General features: G+C 44.0%; 1 protein-coding gene across 2 annotated transcripts in view; it reads right to left on the minus strand.

Moving 5' to 3' along the window:
* The window catches only part of LOC134431462 (protein ARK2N-like), a 66,328-nt gene that overhangs the window by 4,620 nt on the left and 44,151 nt on the right, over positions 1 to 17,557 (minus strand). The window lies entirely within an intron of this gene.

Consider the following 17,557-nt stretch of genomic DNA (forward strand, 5'->3'; position numbering starts at 1 on the left):
CAGGAAATTTGAGAGGAGGTGAATATATTATGCATATCTAGCTTGAGTAGGCATGTCTTCAAAGATGAGAGGATGTAACGGTTTTACAGTGATGAAACATTTAAGATTGAATGAGCCCTTTCCCCCTTCCCTCCCTCATGACAGTGGAGGGAAGAAAAATACCAAAAAATGAAACTACAAGAGGTTAAAAAAGGTTAGATACAAATTTTTATTGAATAAAATAGCAATAAACACAACAATACAAAAGAAAATTGTACAAGAGTGGTTTAACCAACAAAAGCAAGGTGTTGATGATGTTTTGGGGTTTGCCTTTTCTTCTTTTATACGTTTTTGGTATTCTTTGCACACATATTTGTAGCTCTGTAGTCTATTGTATTAATAGCTAGTTTTCCCAGTATTTTTCCATGACCTTTCCCTAGGCAGAAAGACAAAACAAATTCCAGAGCTCCAAGCCCCAGGGGGTACAAGGCCCCTATGCTTTCTTGGTTCTTCCTGGGAATCAAGGTTGAGAACAACTCTTCAAGATACATTTTCATGGACTAAGTACAGCTAGTGGTGAAGAGGAGGGACTCCAGAGAAGGGGCTTGACCTGGGGGGAAATTGCATCACCACTTGTCCTCCTAACTGTTGCTTTTTATCAATTATGCTAATTTCCTAAAACCTATAAAAATGTACTCACCCCTGTGGAGGTGGGCTTTTGTGCACATCTTTCCATAACTGCCCCCGAAGGCCTTCAAATAAAGATCTGCTCTTATATTATCTCCTTACTAAAATTATCTCCAGTTTCATTTCCACACTCAGAAAAAGTCAACAATATCATGTGGCCTCTCTGGAACAAAGAAAAGATGGCAGGGACTTACGGAGCAATTCCAATGGGGGATGGGAGGTGCTGGTGCTGCCTGGAACAGCTCCAGATTTGCAGTGGAGGGTTTCCTGCTCTGGCACTGCAGCAGTGGCAGTGGCGGTGGCAGTGAGTATCTCTCCCTGCTGAGTTCACTTTGACACCAGGTTCCTGCACTGCCACTACCACTGGGGGTGTGTGAGGAGGTTGGTTCTGCAACCTTACTGCCTCTTCTTACCACCTCACTGGGCTCCTTTTCGTCTCAGCTGGACTCCCTCTTGGCTTGGCCGGACTCAGTTGAAATCAGTGCCCTTGCTCCAGGTCACTTTGCTACCCTGAAGGGGGGGAAGAACTGGTCCCATGGTGAACTGAAACTGTGCAGCCCTGGCTCCACTGGTCTCAGCTGCATAACAGAGCTGTCACTTCAGCACCATCCCCCAGAGTGGCGCCCATGTCTCTCCTCAGCCCCTTGTTCTGCAAAAACATCCTGGAGGGATGGGAAATAGGGGGAAATGGTGGGGCATGGGGTGCTGGGATCTGCAGGTCCTTTAGCTGGAGTGAGCCAAACAAAAATGGCCCCCTTTCCATTTCTGGCCATGGCATTTTCCCTGCCAAAAGCACGCTATGTTAGTTTAACACAACCTGGCTTTTAGTGGAGGCGGAGGAAGCCACAGGAGCTGCCTCTGAGAGACAAACTCCTAGAAACTTCTACTATGCCCAGCAGAGCCAATCCCTGAAGGCGCTGATGATGGACATATTGGCTGACCCAATTAGAGAAGTTGGAAATGCCTCTGTGATAGCATATTTAAGAAAGAAAAAAGCCATGGGAAGCTCTCTTTCTTCCTCAGAGGGGTGGGTAGGTGCCGGTGCCCTCCTAGCACTGAGAGCAGCCTTGTGGCTGGCACTGGGGGTGGCCAGGGCCAGGAGCAGGCACACAGCCGCCGTCATCTCAGAGCTGGGAGTGGCAGCACAGCTGGGGTGGTGCAGTTGGGGTAGCACAGCACGGCTCGCAATGAACTTTACTTGCTTAGCTACTTTTAACCAGCTGTGCTGTGGACAGAAGAGCAGGGGCAGTGACAATAGCTTCTCCTTCTTGATGCCCCGCATGAACAGAAGCCCTAAATGGCAGCTGGCACCACCTGCTCGGTTCTGGCAGGGACTACGTGGCCAGCAGCGAAGGGCATGGCAAGCAGCTCCCCAACGCAGAGCCCAGATGGGATCAACCTTTCAGCACTGCAGAATTCTATAAAAACTTTTCAATTGATAGAACTTGAGAACAAATGAACCTACAAACACCAATTCTCTCCTGAGTCAAAGAAAAGGTGAAGACACGTGAGGAGAGCAACATGACGACACTAAGGTTGGTGCAAAGGAGGGAGGGAGAGGAGGAGGTGCTCTGGGCATTGGAGATGAAATCCTTCTGCAAGCTGTGGTGAGGACTATAATACAACAGTTTCCCTGTAATTCATGAACTGTATGGGGGGGATGCAGAGTTCACGCGCAGCCCGTGAAAAAGAGTGGTCACACTGGAGGGAATGAATGCCGAAAAACTGTAATATAGTGAGAAACTTGAACAGGGAGAGAAGACCCTTGCTTTCTGAGATAGAGAAAGAGGACCCTAGCTTCCAGACTAGAACAGCTCATCCTTAAAAGACCACACCCCATGATCAAATGACTCCTGAAAACAGTTGTGGGAAGACTGTTTGCCTGTGGAAGGGACTCACGTTGCAGCAGGTCAGGCGGGACTGCTACTTGTGAAAATTAGAACCATGCTGGAAAAGTTCTCAGCAAACTGGCTCCCATGGAAAAGACCCCACGGCATAGGAAAAGAGACTCCTCTCCCTAAGAAAACGGAAAAAAGATTTTTTAGAAGTGACAAACTGACTAAAAACCCCATGTTTTGCCTCCTTTCATTGTCGGTAGAAAGGAAAGAAGGGCTGGAGGGGAGGGGAAAGGTATTCTAAAAGTTTATTTTAGTTCACATTTTCCTCTTTTAATTCTGTTAATAAATTTTTCTTTCAAGATTTCAAGTTTTGAGCCAGTTTTGCCCTTAGAGTGTTTCTTCCCAATCCTTACCTCAACTCATGAGCCCCTTTGATTGTTCTTTCCCCCTCCTCTGCTCAACTATAGCAGAGGAGAATGAGTGAGTGGTTTTTTGTGGGTGCCTGGCTTCTAGCTTCTAGCCAGTGTCAAATCCCAACACATGCCTATGGTTATGATGCAAAATGGTATTGAATATTGAATAAACAGCACTGAAAGCTCCACCCCCTTGTCTCTGTACCCAAGACATTGTCTCCCCTTATTCTATACCATGCAACTCATGCCCAGATTTTATAGCTTTTAAATGTATGCACATACACATACAAATAACTATATACAAACACAGTTATTATTTAAGTGCTCAATGACAGTTCCCCCAATAATTTTTTTATTTTTAGTCCATGACTAGTGTAACTTGAGTAGTCCAAATTCATTGGCCAGAGTATTTATGATATATAATGGGAGCGTCATTCAACAACCAATATTACATATATAATTCAACATTACAGACAGTTCTAACCAAAAAATCAAATCCCCTTGAGGGATTGTGCTTCTCCATTCCTCTGCATTACCCACCAAGTGCAACCAGATCCTTAAGCAAAAACAGTCCCACCGATAAGTTTGTCTTTGCCTGAGGCAGGGCTAATCCAATCTGTCTTTCTTGTTTCTCATTTGCACCACAAGGACTTTTTCTCTGTGGTACATAAGGGTCCTGACTGAGCAGGGACACCTTGATTGGTAGAACCTCGGATGTTAACTAACCAGGTGGCCTTGGCCAAATGCAGATCCCAGTGTTTGAAGGTCCCACCACCCATTGCTTTCAGTGTGGTTTTTGATAGTTCATTCTGCTGTTGAAATTTCCTAGAGGCTGATGCATGATAGGGAATATGATACACCTACTCAATAACGTGCTCTCTGGCCCAGGTGTCTATGAGGTTGTTTTTGAAATGAGTCTAAATGATCGACTCAATTATTTCTGGGGTGCCATGAAGCCACAGGACTTGCTTTTCAAGTCCCAAGATGGTGCTCCAGGCAGTGGCGTGAGGCACAGGGTGCGTCTCCAGGCATCCAGTGATTGCTTCCACCATGATAAGCACTTAACACTTGCCTTGGCAGGTTTGCAAGAGTGTGATGTAAAGAATCTGAAAGGCCTCCCCATATTTATATTTTGACCATCATCCCCCATACCACAGAGGCTTTATCCGCTTGGCCTGCTTGATTGCAGCACATTTCACAGTTATGAATAACCTGGGAGATGATGTCCATGGTTAAGTCCACCAGGTAATGAGCCAATCTGTGTGTTACATCTCTTCCCCAATGACCTGAGGAGTCATGGGCCCACTGAGCTAGAAATAACTCACCTTTATGTTACCAGCCCAGATCTACCTGAGACACTTTATTCTTGGCAACTTGGTCAATCTGTCTGTTGTTGTGATGCTCCTTTTTAGCCCTACTCTTCGGTACGTGTACATCTACATGATGTACTTTCACAGTCAACTTCTCTATCCAGGCAGCGATCTCTTGCCACAATTCAGAAGTCGAGATGGGTTTTCCTCTGTGCTGCCAATTGGCCTTCTTCCATTGGTCCACCCATCCCCACAAGGTGCTTGCTATTATCCAGGAGTCAGTGTAGAAGTAGACTCTTGGCCATCTCTCTCTTTCAGCCATATATAAAGCCAGCTGGATGTCTTTCATCTCTGCAACCTGACTTGATCCACCTTGTCCCTCAATAGTTTCTGTGACTCATTGTGTGGGACTGTGTAGAGCAGCTTTCCATTTTTGATATATCCCTGCAATATGTCAGGACCCATCAGTGAAGAGAGCATATTGCTTTTCATTTTTGGGTAGCTGATTATATGCTGGGGCCTCCTTAGCACCTCTCACCTTGTCCTCCTCCTCTTCTGATGATAATCCAAAATTTTCACCTTTAGGCCAGTTTGCAGTGATCTGTAAGATCCCAGGGCAATTAGGATTTCCTTTCTGAGCTTGCTGTGTGATCAGAGTGATCCACTTAATCCATGAAGCACCAGTGGCATGATGCGTGGAAGGGACTTTCCCTTTGAACATCCAGCCCAGCACTGGCAGTCAGAGTGCCAGGAGGAACTGTGCTTCAGTGCCAATCACTTTTGAAGCAGCTTGAAAACCTTCATCAGCTGCTAGGATCTCCTTCTCAGTTGGGGTGTAGCTGGCCTCAGATCCTCTGCACTCCTAAGTCCAGAATCCCAGAGGTCATCCTCGAGTGTCCCCAGGTATTTTTTGCCGGAGGCTCCAGGAAGGACCATTCTTCCAATCTGCAGTGTAGAGCATGTTCCTCACATCCTGTCTTGTCCTGACTGGCCCAAGTGGTGGTGTTCACAGGAGTCCCAGGACGAGGGAAGAGATGAGGATCTGACTCCATGTTTCAGAAGGCTAATTTATTATTTTATGATATATATATTATATTAAAACTATACTAAAAGAATAGAAGAAAAGATTTCATCAGAAGGCTTGCAAGGAAAAGAAAGAATGGAATGATAATAAAATCTTGTGAGTGACCAGACAGTCCGATACAGCTGGACTATAATTGGCCATTCATTAGAAAACAGCCACATGAAACCAATCAAAGATGCACCTGTTGCATTCCACAGCAGCAGATAATTATTGTTTACATTTTGTTCCTGAGGCCTCAGCTTCTCAGGAGAAAAAATCCTAAGGAAAGGATTTTTCATAAAACATGTCTGTGACACACGGGCTACTGCATGAACAATCTGCTGTTTAATCTGTTCAAAACCTTGTTGCTATTCATGGCCCCATTTAAAATATTTTTTCTTCTGGGTCACAAGATAGAGAGGGCTTAAAATCTGACTTTACTCTGGGATGTGCATCTTCCAAAAACCCACAGTACCTAAAAAAGCCTGTTTCCTTCTTGCTGGTCAGTGGGGACATAGCTGCTATTTTGTTAATCACATCCACTGCAATCTAACAATGTTCATCTTGACAATTTTACTCCTAAGAACTGAATTTCCTGGGCAGGTTCCTTGACCTTACTTTGCTTTATGGCAAAACCAAATGTCAGGAGGATTTGGATTATCTTCTCTCCTTTCTCAAAAAACTTCCTCTGCTCTGTTTCCCCATATAGTAATGTCATCAATGTACTGCAAGTGTTCTGGAGCCTCACCCTTTTTCATGGCAGATGATTGGGCTGTGTTTCTACTCCTGGGGCAGTCAGTTCCAGGTGTACTGGATGGCCCTCCAGGGGAAAGCAAACTGTGGCCTGCATTCTGCTGCTAAAAGAATGGAGAAAAACGCATTAGCAATGTTAATGGTAACACCACTTTGCTGTCTTGGCCTCCAGTTCGTACTGAAGTTCCAGCATGTCCAGCACAGCAGCACTCAGTGGTGTGACATCATTCAGGCCATGATAGTCCACTGTCAGCCTCCACTCTCCACTGGACTTACGCACCGGCCATATAGGACTATTAAAAGGTGAACAAGTCTTGCTGACCACTCCCTGGCTATCCAGTTTACAGATGATCTTATGGATGGAAATCATGGAGTCTCAGTTGGTGTGGTGTTGGCAACAATGCACTGTTGCAGTGGTGATCAATACCTTTTCTTCTTTGACCCTCAGCAGTCCCACAGCAGAAGGCCCCTCTGAGAGACCAGGCAAAGTATTCAGCTGTCTTGTTTCTTCTGTGTCCAGAGCAGCTATCCCCAAATGCCAACAGTACCCTTTTGTGTCTTTGAAATACACTCTCCTGAGGTAATCTATGCCAAGGATGCATGGGGCCTCTGGGCCAGTCACAATGGCGTGTTTTTGCCACTCTTCCCCAGTCAGGCTCACTTTAGCTTCCAGTACAGTCAGGTGTTGTGATCCCCTCTGTCACCCCAGAAATAAGGATAGATTCCATCCCTTCATATCTTGATGGAACATCAGGGCACATTGTGCACCAGTGTCAACTAGAGTCATATTCTTGTGGATCTGATGGCCAGGCCATCAGATCCACACAGTCCAATAGATCTGATTGTCCCTTGCCTCTACCTGGCCAGAGGCAAGGCCCCTCTAGTTCTATTCACAGTGCTTGTTGCTTCCTCCCTGTAAGTATGAACTGGGAGTCCCTTCCAGAGGATCAGACAGCATCATCTATTCTACCTAGGGGCTTGCCCACGAGAGACCAGAGAAGCATTTATCCTTGATGAGTTTCTTGTGGCAGTTGTTCTTCCTCTCAACTCCAGTAACTGTGCTACTAGGGCAGAGGTGGGTTTTCCATCCCATCTCTGTGTCTTCTCCGTGGTCATACAGGTAAAACCACAGATTACCTCATGGTGTGTACCTTCTTTCTTCCCATCTGGGGGATGCCTGCTCCTAATAGCAGGGGCTCTGGTCTGTACTGATGAGACATGGAACATTCCCTCCCTAAGCTACTCTATGAGTTTCTGATGGCCCTCTTCAATTTTTCTCTTCCAGTTTCTGGGTATGCTTGTCCGGTTCTGTTTCCATGGCCAAGACGTGGGCCTTAAACAGGGCGATAGTGTCTTTATCTCCAGTTTGGTAGCCAAAGTACCCACTGTGTCTTCTCTCTCCTTTCATTGCAGGGGTGCTAAGTAGTAGGAATATATGCTCGACCTGAGCCATATGAATTTTGTCCACATCTGTGATGTACACTGGACGCAGTCTGGACTTTTAGGGAATTGTTCATCATCTGAAAAAATTATCTCCATCTCAGCTATTTCTCTCAGGCACCAGATACCTTTCTCCATGCTGCTCTACTGGCCTTGCTGCTCATAGGGGTCTTGGGCTTCCCTGCTGTCAAGGATTGTTGCTGGCTGGATGCCAGGCATCCACCAAAGCTGCTCACTCACTCCCCTCCACAGATGGACAGAGGACAGAAAATTTAAGAAAGAGTTCAGGGGTTGAGATAAAGACCTGGAGAGATCCCTCACCAAATACCATCATGGGCAAAACAGGCTCAACTTATAGATAGTAAGTGAATTTATTGCTAACAAAATCAGAGCAGGATAATGAGAAGTAAAAGAAAACCTTAAAAACACCTTACCCCCATGTCTCCCTCCTTCCCAGCTCTACCTCCTACCCCAGCAGCGCAGGGAGCCAGGAAATGGAGGTTATGGTCAGTTCATCACTTGTGGCTTCTCCCGCTGCTCAGAGAGAGGAGTTATTCCCCTGCTGCACCATGGGATCCCTCCCATGGGAGACAGTTCTCAGTGAACTTCTCTGACGTGAGTTCATCTCACTAAATAAAAGCTCTGCAAACTGCTGCAACGTGAATCCATCCTACAGGCAACAGTACCCCTCAAACTGCTGCAGCATGGATCACTCTTCCACAGGGTGCAGTCATTCAAGGATGGGCTGCTCTAGCATGGGAACAGGGCCTCTCTTTCCATAGGTCTCCCATGGGGTCACAGCCAGGCATCCACCTGCTCCAGTGTGGGTCTCCTCCATGGACTGCAGGTGGAAAGCCTGTTTCACCATGGTTTGCAGAGGAATCTCAGCTCTGGCACCTGGAGCATCTCCTCCCTCTCCTTCTCCGCTGATATTGGTGTCTGCATAGTTTTTCTTCTCACATATTCTCACTCTTCTCTGGCTGAAATTAAAACTGCATCACCACTTTTTGTTTTGATTTTTTCTTAACTATGTTATCACAGTGGTGTTACCATCATTTCTAATTGGCCCAGCCTTGATCAGTGGCACATCCATCTTTGGAGCCACCAGGGACTGGTTCTGCTGGACACTGAGGAAACCTCTAGCAGCTCCTCACAGGAGCCACCTCTGTAGCCCCCAGCTACCAAAAACCAGGCCATGCAAACCCAATACAACAGTGAAGGTATATTTCCCTGACACTTGATAGGAGTCACCTCCAAAGGCTGAGAGATTTTTTTGCTTTTTTCCGATCCCCTTATCAATAAACACATCCGGGGACAGGGATCCTAATTGCCTGACTTCACTACCATCTAGGTTCATGTCTTCAGTTGTGACATTCCAGAGGTGAAACAGCCAGGTCAATGTGGACTCTCTGTCTGGCAGGAGAACTCTCTCTGCAGCTCATGCAGCTCACCCACGGATGTCATAGCATGGAAAGTCGTACAGGATTTGAGAGATAAAGTAGCAAAATATGGGCTTGGTTCTTCAGAAGTTATGCAAGTTATCAGGGTGTTAAACACTGATCTGCTTGCTCCATTTGATATTAAACATCTATGTCAAGTGTTGTTCCAACCTATGCAATTTAGAGTTTTTGAGGACAACTGGAGGCAGGTGTCTGATAAGACTGCAGCAGATAACATGCAATTGCCTCAGGCTGATCCCAGATATGCCGTTGGAGTAGATGCTCTTATGGGGAAGGGTATCTTTTCTAATCCTGATGTTCAGGCGACCTGGGACCCTCGGATTCTTGAGCAGGGTCAAAAGATAGGCATTGGGGCACTGTTAAAAACTATAGAAACGGCTGCTGCCAAGCCACGATATGTGAAAATAACTCAAGGAATAAAGGAACCACTTCGGCCATTTGTTGAGAAAATTGCAGCAGCCTTAGAAAAGCAGGTTGAGGATGACAACTTGAGACAGATTTTATGTAAACAACTAGCAAAGGATAATGCAAATGAAGATTGTAGAAAGATCATAGAAGCTCTTCCGGGTGACCCAACATGAACGGATATGGTCCAAGCATGCTCTAAAAGTGGATTCTGTAGACTATAAAATGTCTGCTTTGGCTGTTGCTTTACAGCCAGCCTGGGCATCCTGTGGGTGTGGACAATAGAGACATGTGAAAAATAAGTGCAAGCAAAAACAGTTAACAGAGAAGCAGAAAGGAAAGAAGGGTCATTTTTTGTGTGCTAGATGTGAGAGGCCAGGTCATTATGCAAACCAATGTAAGTCTAAATACCATGCTAATGGTCAGCTTTTTGCATCAGGCTCGGGAAACAGGAGAAAGAGCGCAAAGGGGAACTGTGCTCTGACACAAGTGATTCCTCAGGGCATGGTATCAGCACAGGCTTACTCAGCCATCTTAGGGGCAGTACCCAAGGAGCAGCCGGGGTGGATGTACACACCGCAGCAACAGTCATCTTAGAATCTTGTCATGTATATAAGGTTCCTCTGGATGCATTTGGACCTTTGGGTCAGGGATTGAGTGCACTGCTTGTGGGGAGATCTAGTGTGACCCTTTAAGGAATCTTTGTGCATCCAGGAGTCACTGATGCTGAATTTACAGGCCAAATTTGTAGCATGGTTTCCACACCCACCCCCTCGTAACTATCCCTGCAGGGACTCGCATTGTTCAACTAGTGCCTTTTCAGTCATGTGTCCCCAGGACTGATCAGCAGAGTCATGGGGATGGCAGCTTTGGATCTACAGGATTGTGACAAGTTTTCTGGACTGCAAATATTTCTACTCAGCGACCACAGATGACATGTACCCTGATTCTACTGGATGCCAGCCCACCTCAGATCCAGCTTCAAGGTTTGATCGACACAGGGGCTGACATGATAATAATTTCCTTCTCTGTGTGGCCTCTTATGTGGTTCTTGGCTTCCATAGGTTCGGCCATCGAAGGGTTGGGAGGTACAACCACGGACCTTTGTAAGCCAACAGTCTGTGTTGGTCAAAATTTCAGAGGGGCAAATGGCTAGAGTTCTACCTTATGTCACTGCAGCTCCACTCAACCTCTGGGAGTGGGATGTATTGGCAGCCTGGGGGGTACGGATTGGGACATATTTTTGATGGTGGCCACTGTGCTGAAGGGTGCACAGTAGCCTATGTTGCCTTTGTGGTGGCTAGTAAACAGACTCATCTGGCAAAACCAGTGGCCCCTGACAAAAGAAAAATTGGTCACCCTTCGTGAATTGGTTCAGGAACAATTGCAGTAGGGACACATTGAGTCTTCCACAAGTCTCTGGAATACTCCTATCTTTGTAATTAAGAAAAAAATCTGGGAAATTGAGGCTGTTACAGGACCTCTGGAAAATCAATGCAGTGATGGAAAACATGGGGGCGTTGCAGCCTGGTATGCCCTCATGCACCATGATCCCTATGGGGTGGAAAATTTTGATCATTGATTTGAAGGATTTTTTTTTTTCACAATTCCTTTGCATCCTGATGACAAGCCAAAATTTGCCTTTACTGCACCTGCAATTAATGATGCTGAACCTGTGCAGAGGTATCAATGGAGAGTTTTGCTGCAGGGCTGTAAGAACAGCCCGACTATTTGTCAATGGTATGTGGCTCAGGCCTTGTCCGGAGTCTGCGAGCAGTTTCCTGAAGCATATTGCTGTCACTATATGGACAACATCCTGGAGGCGGCATCCACCCAGGATGAGCTGCTGAGGATACAGCCTCAGCTGTTCGCTGCTCTGCATTCTTATGAGCTGCAAGAAGCTCCAGAGAAGGTTCGACAGCATCCTCCTTGGAAATACTTTGGAGTCAAAATTTTCAATCAAGTCATTCAACATCAGGAGGTGCAATTCACGGATTCTATTAATACTCTGAATGATGCCCAGAAATTGCTGGGTACCATCACTTGGTTACGTCCTTATTTGGGGCTTACCACAACACAATTGTCCCTGTTGTTTAACATTTTAAAGGGGGACCCTCATCTGAATTCACCCTGGAAATTGACTCCTGAGGCACAACAAGTGTTGGAGGAATTTCAACAAGCTATTTCTGCTCATCAGGTTTATCGAGTAGATCCCTCCATTGATATCACTGTTTTCATTACCAATCCAGATTCTCATCCTACAGGTATCATTGGCCAATGGAGTGAAAAATGGTACTATCCTTTGCACATTTTGGAATGGGTCTTCTTGCCCCATCAACCAAAAGAGACAGCACCCACACTGTTTGAATTGATTGCTCATTTGATAATCAAATGCTGTCAACGGTGTTTGCAATTAATGGCAGCTGATACTGCAAAAATTATTCTTCCAGTAGAGGGGGAAGACTTTGAATGGAGCTTTGCTAACAGCGCTCCATTACAAAGTGCGCTGCAGAACTTTTCAGGGCAGATTGCCTATCATCTGCCCAGTCATAAGTTATTGCAGTTGGGAAAATCACCTAATTTGTCTTTGCAGCCAAAAAATAGCCCAGTGCCAGTGCAAGGACTCACTGTCTTCACTGATGGCTCAGGAAAACAGGGAAAGCCATTGTTACTTGGAAGGATGAATCTGGGTGGCAGGTGCTAGAAGGCCAAGAGTCAGGCTTGGCCCAGTTGGTTGAATCAAAGGCTGTTGCCATGGCATTCCAGCGATTTTCTCAGGTACCTCTGATTCTGGTCACTGATTCTGCTCATATACCAGACATAACCAAACGTTTGGATTTTTCATTTCTGAAGGAAATCAATAATGCAGCATTGTTTCAGTTGTGGTGTGCAATTCAGACCAGAGTTCATCCATATTACATCCTTCACATTCAGACTCACACCAATTTACCAGGTTTCATAACAGAAGGTAATGCCAGGGCTGATAGGTTAGCTAACCCTGCATGGGTAGCAGCTCAGCTTGACAAAACTGCGCAAGCCAAAGCATCGCATGATTTTTTCCATCAAAGTACACATACTTTGCAAAAACAGTTTTGTTTGACACCAACTGAGGCTCATGACTTTGTCAGTTCTTGTGCTGACTGTCATAGACTTGCTGCACCTTTACCAGCAGGGATAAACCCCAGAGGCCTAAAGGCCTTGCACCTTTGGCAAATGGATGCCACTCATATTGCCAAATTTGATAGACTTAAGTATGTGCACGTGTCTATTGACACCTTCTCCTCTGCTATGTGGGCATCTGCTCATACTGGAGAAAAGGGTCACGATGTTATTCGCCCATTGGAGGATGGCTTTTGCAGTCTTGGGAATACCTTATTCTGTGAAAACTGACAATCGCCCCACCTGTCTCACAGAAGACGTGGAAGTTTTTACATTTATGGGGAATGTGGCATGAATTTGGTATTCCGCATTCTCCAACTGGTCAAGCTATTGTTAAATGTGCTCATGGCACTTTGAAGCGTGTTCTTGAAAAACACAAAGGGGGAGTGCCTGGAGAAACCCGACACAGTCGATTGGAAAAGGCTCTATATGTAATTCATCACCTTACAGTGCCATAGAATTCAAACAATTCTGTAATTTTAAATCACTTTCTTTCGTTGCAGTCTTCAGATGAGACGCACCTGCCTCTAGCAAAAGTCTGGGTATTGGATCTAACCAATAATAAGTGTGAGGGCCCGTTTGAGCTTATCACTTGGGATCGTGGGTATGCATACGTTTCCACAGATGCTGGGGTACAGTGGAAACCTGCAAGGTGTGTTTGCCCTGACTTGCGACACCAAAAGCAGAATGTGGCCAACAGGCAACCATCGAATGATGATCAGGATGCTGATCATCAATCGGATGGTCCTTCTATTGATGCCTCAGGTTTTAGCTTTTATATTTTTCAGATTATATTCTGCTTTAGTGTGTAAGTCTAGGCTTCATATTAGGGGACAGTAAACTCTCTCCACAGAATAGGTAGACAAAACAATTCCTTCTCTAGCTGGGGACCCAAGGAAAGTCGATCCAGATCACAGGCCCAAAAGCATAAACAATGGTGGACCGAAGAGAGAAAACAAGAAGGATGGGACTTCATGGGCTAAAGCTGTAACTGGACAATTAGCTCCAATATGTGAATGGACCAAAACTTATGAAAGTGTCAAACCTCGTGACCAATTGTCCAATTGTTGTGGCCATTTTGGGTTGTACTGCCCCAGGTGGATCTATTTGAGATCTCTTAATAAATACCTACTTTATTCTTTAGCTCTGCCTAGTCTCTGTTCTAGGTCAGCCTTCACAAGGCTGAGTAGAGAATGAGCATTCCATCTTTTCCTTTGTTTCTGGAGTAGTGAGTGTTGACAAGTTAGACTGCCAGTTCTTTGAGCAGACTAACTAGGAGAAAGGTAAAGCAGGTTTAAAACTTTAAAAGAGCATAAAGAAAATTTTATTACAAGTAACTAAAAGGAAAAAAGTAGTAAGAATTAAAATAAACATTTAAGAATACTTTTCTTCTTATAACTTTTTTTTCTTATTGAAGATGTAAAGAAACTAAGATTTTTAGTCAGTTTATTACTTTTAAAATTGTTTTTCTTTAGTTCGCTTAGGGAGAGAAGTGTCTTTTGCTAAGGTTATGGAGACTTTTTTACAAGAGGGAAACAGTTTTCTTGTGGTTTTTAATTTTGTTACGAATAGGAGCTGCTTGGGGAACTCTGCTACTGTGAAGTTTTTTTCATTTCTATAAGTCTTCTTATAGCTTGTTGATGGGCTATGTTGACTTATGGGGTATTGTTTTAAAGATGAGCTGTTTAAAGGTAAAAGTTCTTATTATTTATTTCTAAAATAATTTTCATTTTTGGGAACAGAGTTTGTTGTTTGTTTTTTTTTTTTCTCTTGGAAGTACAGGACTACTCTTCTCTCTTTTTCTGTTCAAGCTTTTTATGGGATTACAGCCATTTTGATTGAAGTACTGAAAGGGTTAACATTACGTTTGAGACTTACTTGACCTGCTGGTAACTTGTGGTGGGGGGCTGTGGTTGGGTTGTGTTAGGATGGGCCTCATGGTTGGTTTTTGGTTTTTTTGTATGGGTTGTAGGGCTGGGTCTCTGGTCTCAGCCACGCTGGGAGGAAGAGCCTGATGGCATGATCTTTACAGCTGTGGCTAGCCCTGCTCCAGCCAAGGCTCTGCAGCCTCCCCTGTCTTTTTGCTGGGTAGCTGCTGGGGTCTGGCCCGGCCAGAATGGGGCCTGATGGTGGGAGGTTCAGCAGGCAGCCCGGGGAGGGGGGAAGGGGCCCGCTACCTCCTCACCGACTGGTAAAGGGAGAGTTCCTGGGTTTTTTTTGTCTTTAACATGTGTGTTTTACAGAGGCGTGTCTAGCTTCTCAGAGGTTCAACAGTGTGTCAGTTGCACAAAAAGCTTTGCATCACTTCCCTGAATTTCTTCCCATTCTAAACCATGACACTCTACCCCTTGCCTCTGCAAAATACACATGTTAAAGAACTACTATCAAAATTACATTCCTTACACAACTTTTACTTAGAATAATAAAACTTACTAAATTAAACAGATGGGGAAAAAAACTTCAACTTTCACTCTTAGACTTTTACTATAATTACAATAAAACTTTTTTACTATCATTTTACTTACTTTTATGATCTAATATATGTCTTGCTATTCATTTCTTTTAATAAATTCTCTATTTTACAGTGTTTATTAATTGTTTGTATTTTCTATTAAAAGATGTGGCGACTTTAGTTTGGAACCAGGCAGAAACACCAATTTTGCGTAGTGGTTTTGGTTTACTAATTTTAGATTTTTTTAATTTTGAGATTTCTTAACTAATGAGTGTGGTGGGCTTTAGTGTTGGCTAATCACTAAGGTACTTCTTGTTGTGCGATAGGATTAAGAGAAAGGCAAAGCAGGTCTAAAACTTTAAAAGGGTATTAAGAAAATTTTATTAAAAGTAATTAAAAGGAAAAAAAAGTAGTAAGAATTAAAATAAACTTTTTAGAACACTTCCATTCCCCTCATAATTTTTTCTTTCTTATTGACAATGTAAAGAAATTAAACTTTGGATTTTAAGTGTATTACTTCTAAAATAGTACTTTTTCAGTTTATTTAGGGAGAGAAGTCTCTTTTGTTAAGGTTATGGAGACTTCTCTACAAGAGGGAAAACCAGTTCTCTTGTGGCTATTAATTTTGTCACAAATAGCAGCCGCTTGGGGAACCCTGCTATTGCGAAGTTTTTCTCATTTCTACAAGTCTTCTTATTGCTTGTCAATGGGCCATGTCAACTTATGGGGTATTGTTTTAAAGATGAGCTGTTTAAAGGTAAAAGTTCTTATTATCTATTTCTAAAATAATTTTCATTTTTGGGAACAGAGACCTTTTTTTTTCTTTTGGAAGTACAGGATTTCTCTCTTTTTTTGTTCAAACTTCTCATGAGATCACAGCTATTTTAACATCTGCTTACTTTAACATGGAGGCTTTTACTCGATATCAATTTGAACACTTATTTCTTTATAGTTTCATGTGTTTTAAGGAAAAGGGGTCTTTTTTCTATAGCTTACAAGAGGATTTCAGCTCTAAAAACAAGGTATTTCTTAACCTCTCTTATCTGGGACTTCTTTACTGACTTTGATGCCTTCAGAGGCTTTGATTCATGTGCTGGTGGCTTCAAACTGACAGAGGGCAGGTTTAGATTAGATATTAGGAAGAAATTCTTTCCTGCGAAGGTGGTGAGGCACTGGAACAGGTTGCCCAAAGAAACTGTGGCTGCCCCATCCATGGGTGTTCAAGGCCAGGTTGGATGGGGCTTTGGGCATCCTGGTCTAGTGGAAGGGGCCCTTGCCCATAGCAGGAGGGTTGGAATGAGATGATCGTTAGTGTCCCTTTCAACCTAAACCATTTGATGTGTTTATGATCACCATCTCAGAGATTCTCATCTCCCCTCTTCTGAATGTCACTGCTGCTACAGCATGATTTTTGGAGGAGATATCTTGTGCATCTAGCCAAGTAAAGAATACCTGCTTTTTAATGCTACATTGGTGTTAAGGAGGTTTTTTTTTATTTTACTGAATTTTTGGTAACAATTTTGGCAACCCAGGTGGAACATACTCCTGAATTTCAACAGATTCAAGGGATCGCAGGACCTCCAGTCAGCATCAAGGGGTTCTCGGAGACAACGTTCAAGTCCCAGTCCATAGAAAATCAAAGCAAGACTCCTGGTCAGATAAAGGCATTCTTTACTTTACTTTAAAGGTGTTAACTGTTAATCTGCCTGTTAGGCCCAGCAAAATCTTTGCAGGGTTGGGTTTGAAGGTACCTAAGGTAGGAGGGAACAGGGAAGGGTTAGAGTCCCTTCTAGGAGCTCCTAAATGGTAATTGGTTGTAATGGGAAACAAAACCTCGAAAGGAGTTTAACAGGTGTCTCCACTGCACTGTATCTTGAAACATTGGAAACAAATTGGAAGTGATCCCCTTCCACAAGAAAAACATATAAAATTTTGTAATCAGTGATGGCCACTTTACATACTGGAAGATAAGAAAAGTGGCCTAAGGATGGAACCTTACAGTATAATACCAGATTGCAATTAATGCTCTTTTGTAGAAGGGAGAATAAGTGGGATGAAGTTCTTTATGTTGACTTGTTTTTTCACATTAAGAAATCATCCAGAATGGCAAAAGGAATGCAGGACAACCCCACAAGATCCATTCATTTTAGCCCTTGAAAAGGAAAAGAATGGCAAATAGTTGAAGATATATTGTTCTGCGTGTAGAATAGGACAGAGGTGCTTAAAGTGCAGGTGAGAAGAGGAGGAGGATTTACAGCTGATGGTTGCTCCTCGGCAAAGAATGGGAGGGGAAATGATCAATCACCCAGGAATATGTTTAGATGTATGAGGAGGTTGTGGGAAAGTGGACTGGAATGTCGACAAGTTTTTAGGGGATGGGAGGATTTTAGTCTGGTTGTGGGATGCACCAGAAGGCAAAAAGGAGACCTTGGGGGAGATGCTGGGAAAGTTCTAATGGTTCCCTTCCAGGAGGTGGTCAGGAATCATGGTCCAGTAACAGTAAAAAACCAATTTTTAATAGTGGATTTAATGTCATGGAGAAAAGTGGCAGGAGTTTATAGGGAAGATCCAGTTAGAGTTGCTAAAGTATTTGAAACC

This window comes from Melospiza melodia, chromosome W (assembly GCF_035770615.1).
Source record: "Melospiza melodia melodia isolate bMelMel2 chromosome W, bMelMel2.pri, whole genome shotgun sequence".
Classification (NCBI taxonomy): Eukaryota; Metazoa; Chordata; class Aves; order Passeriformes; family Passerellidae; genus Melospiza; species Melospiza melodia.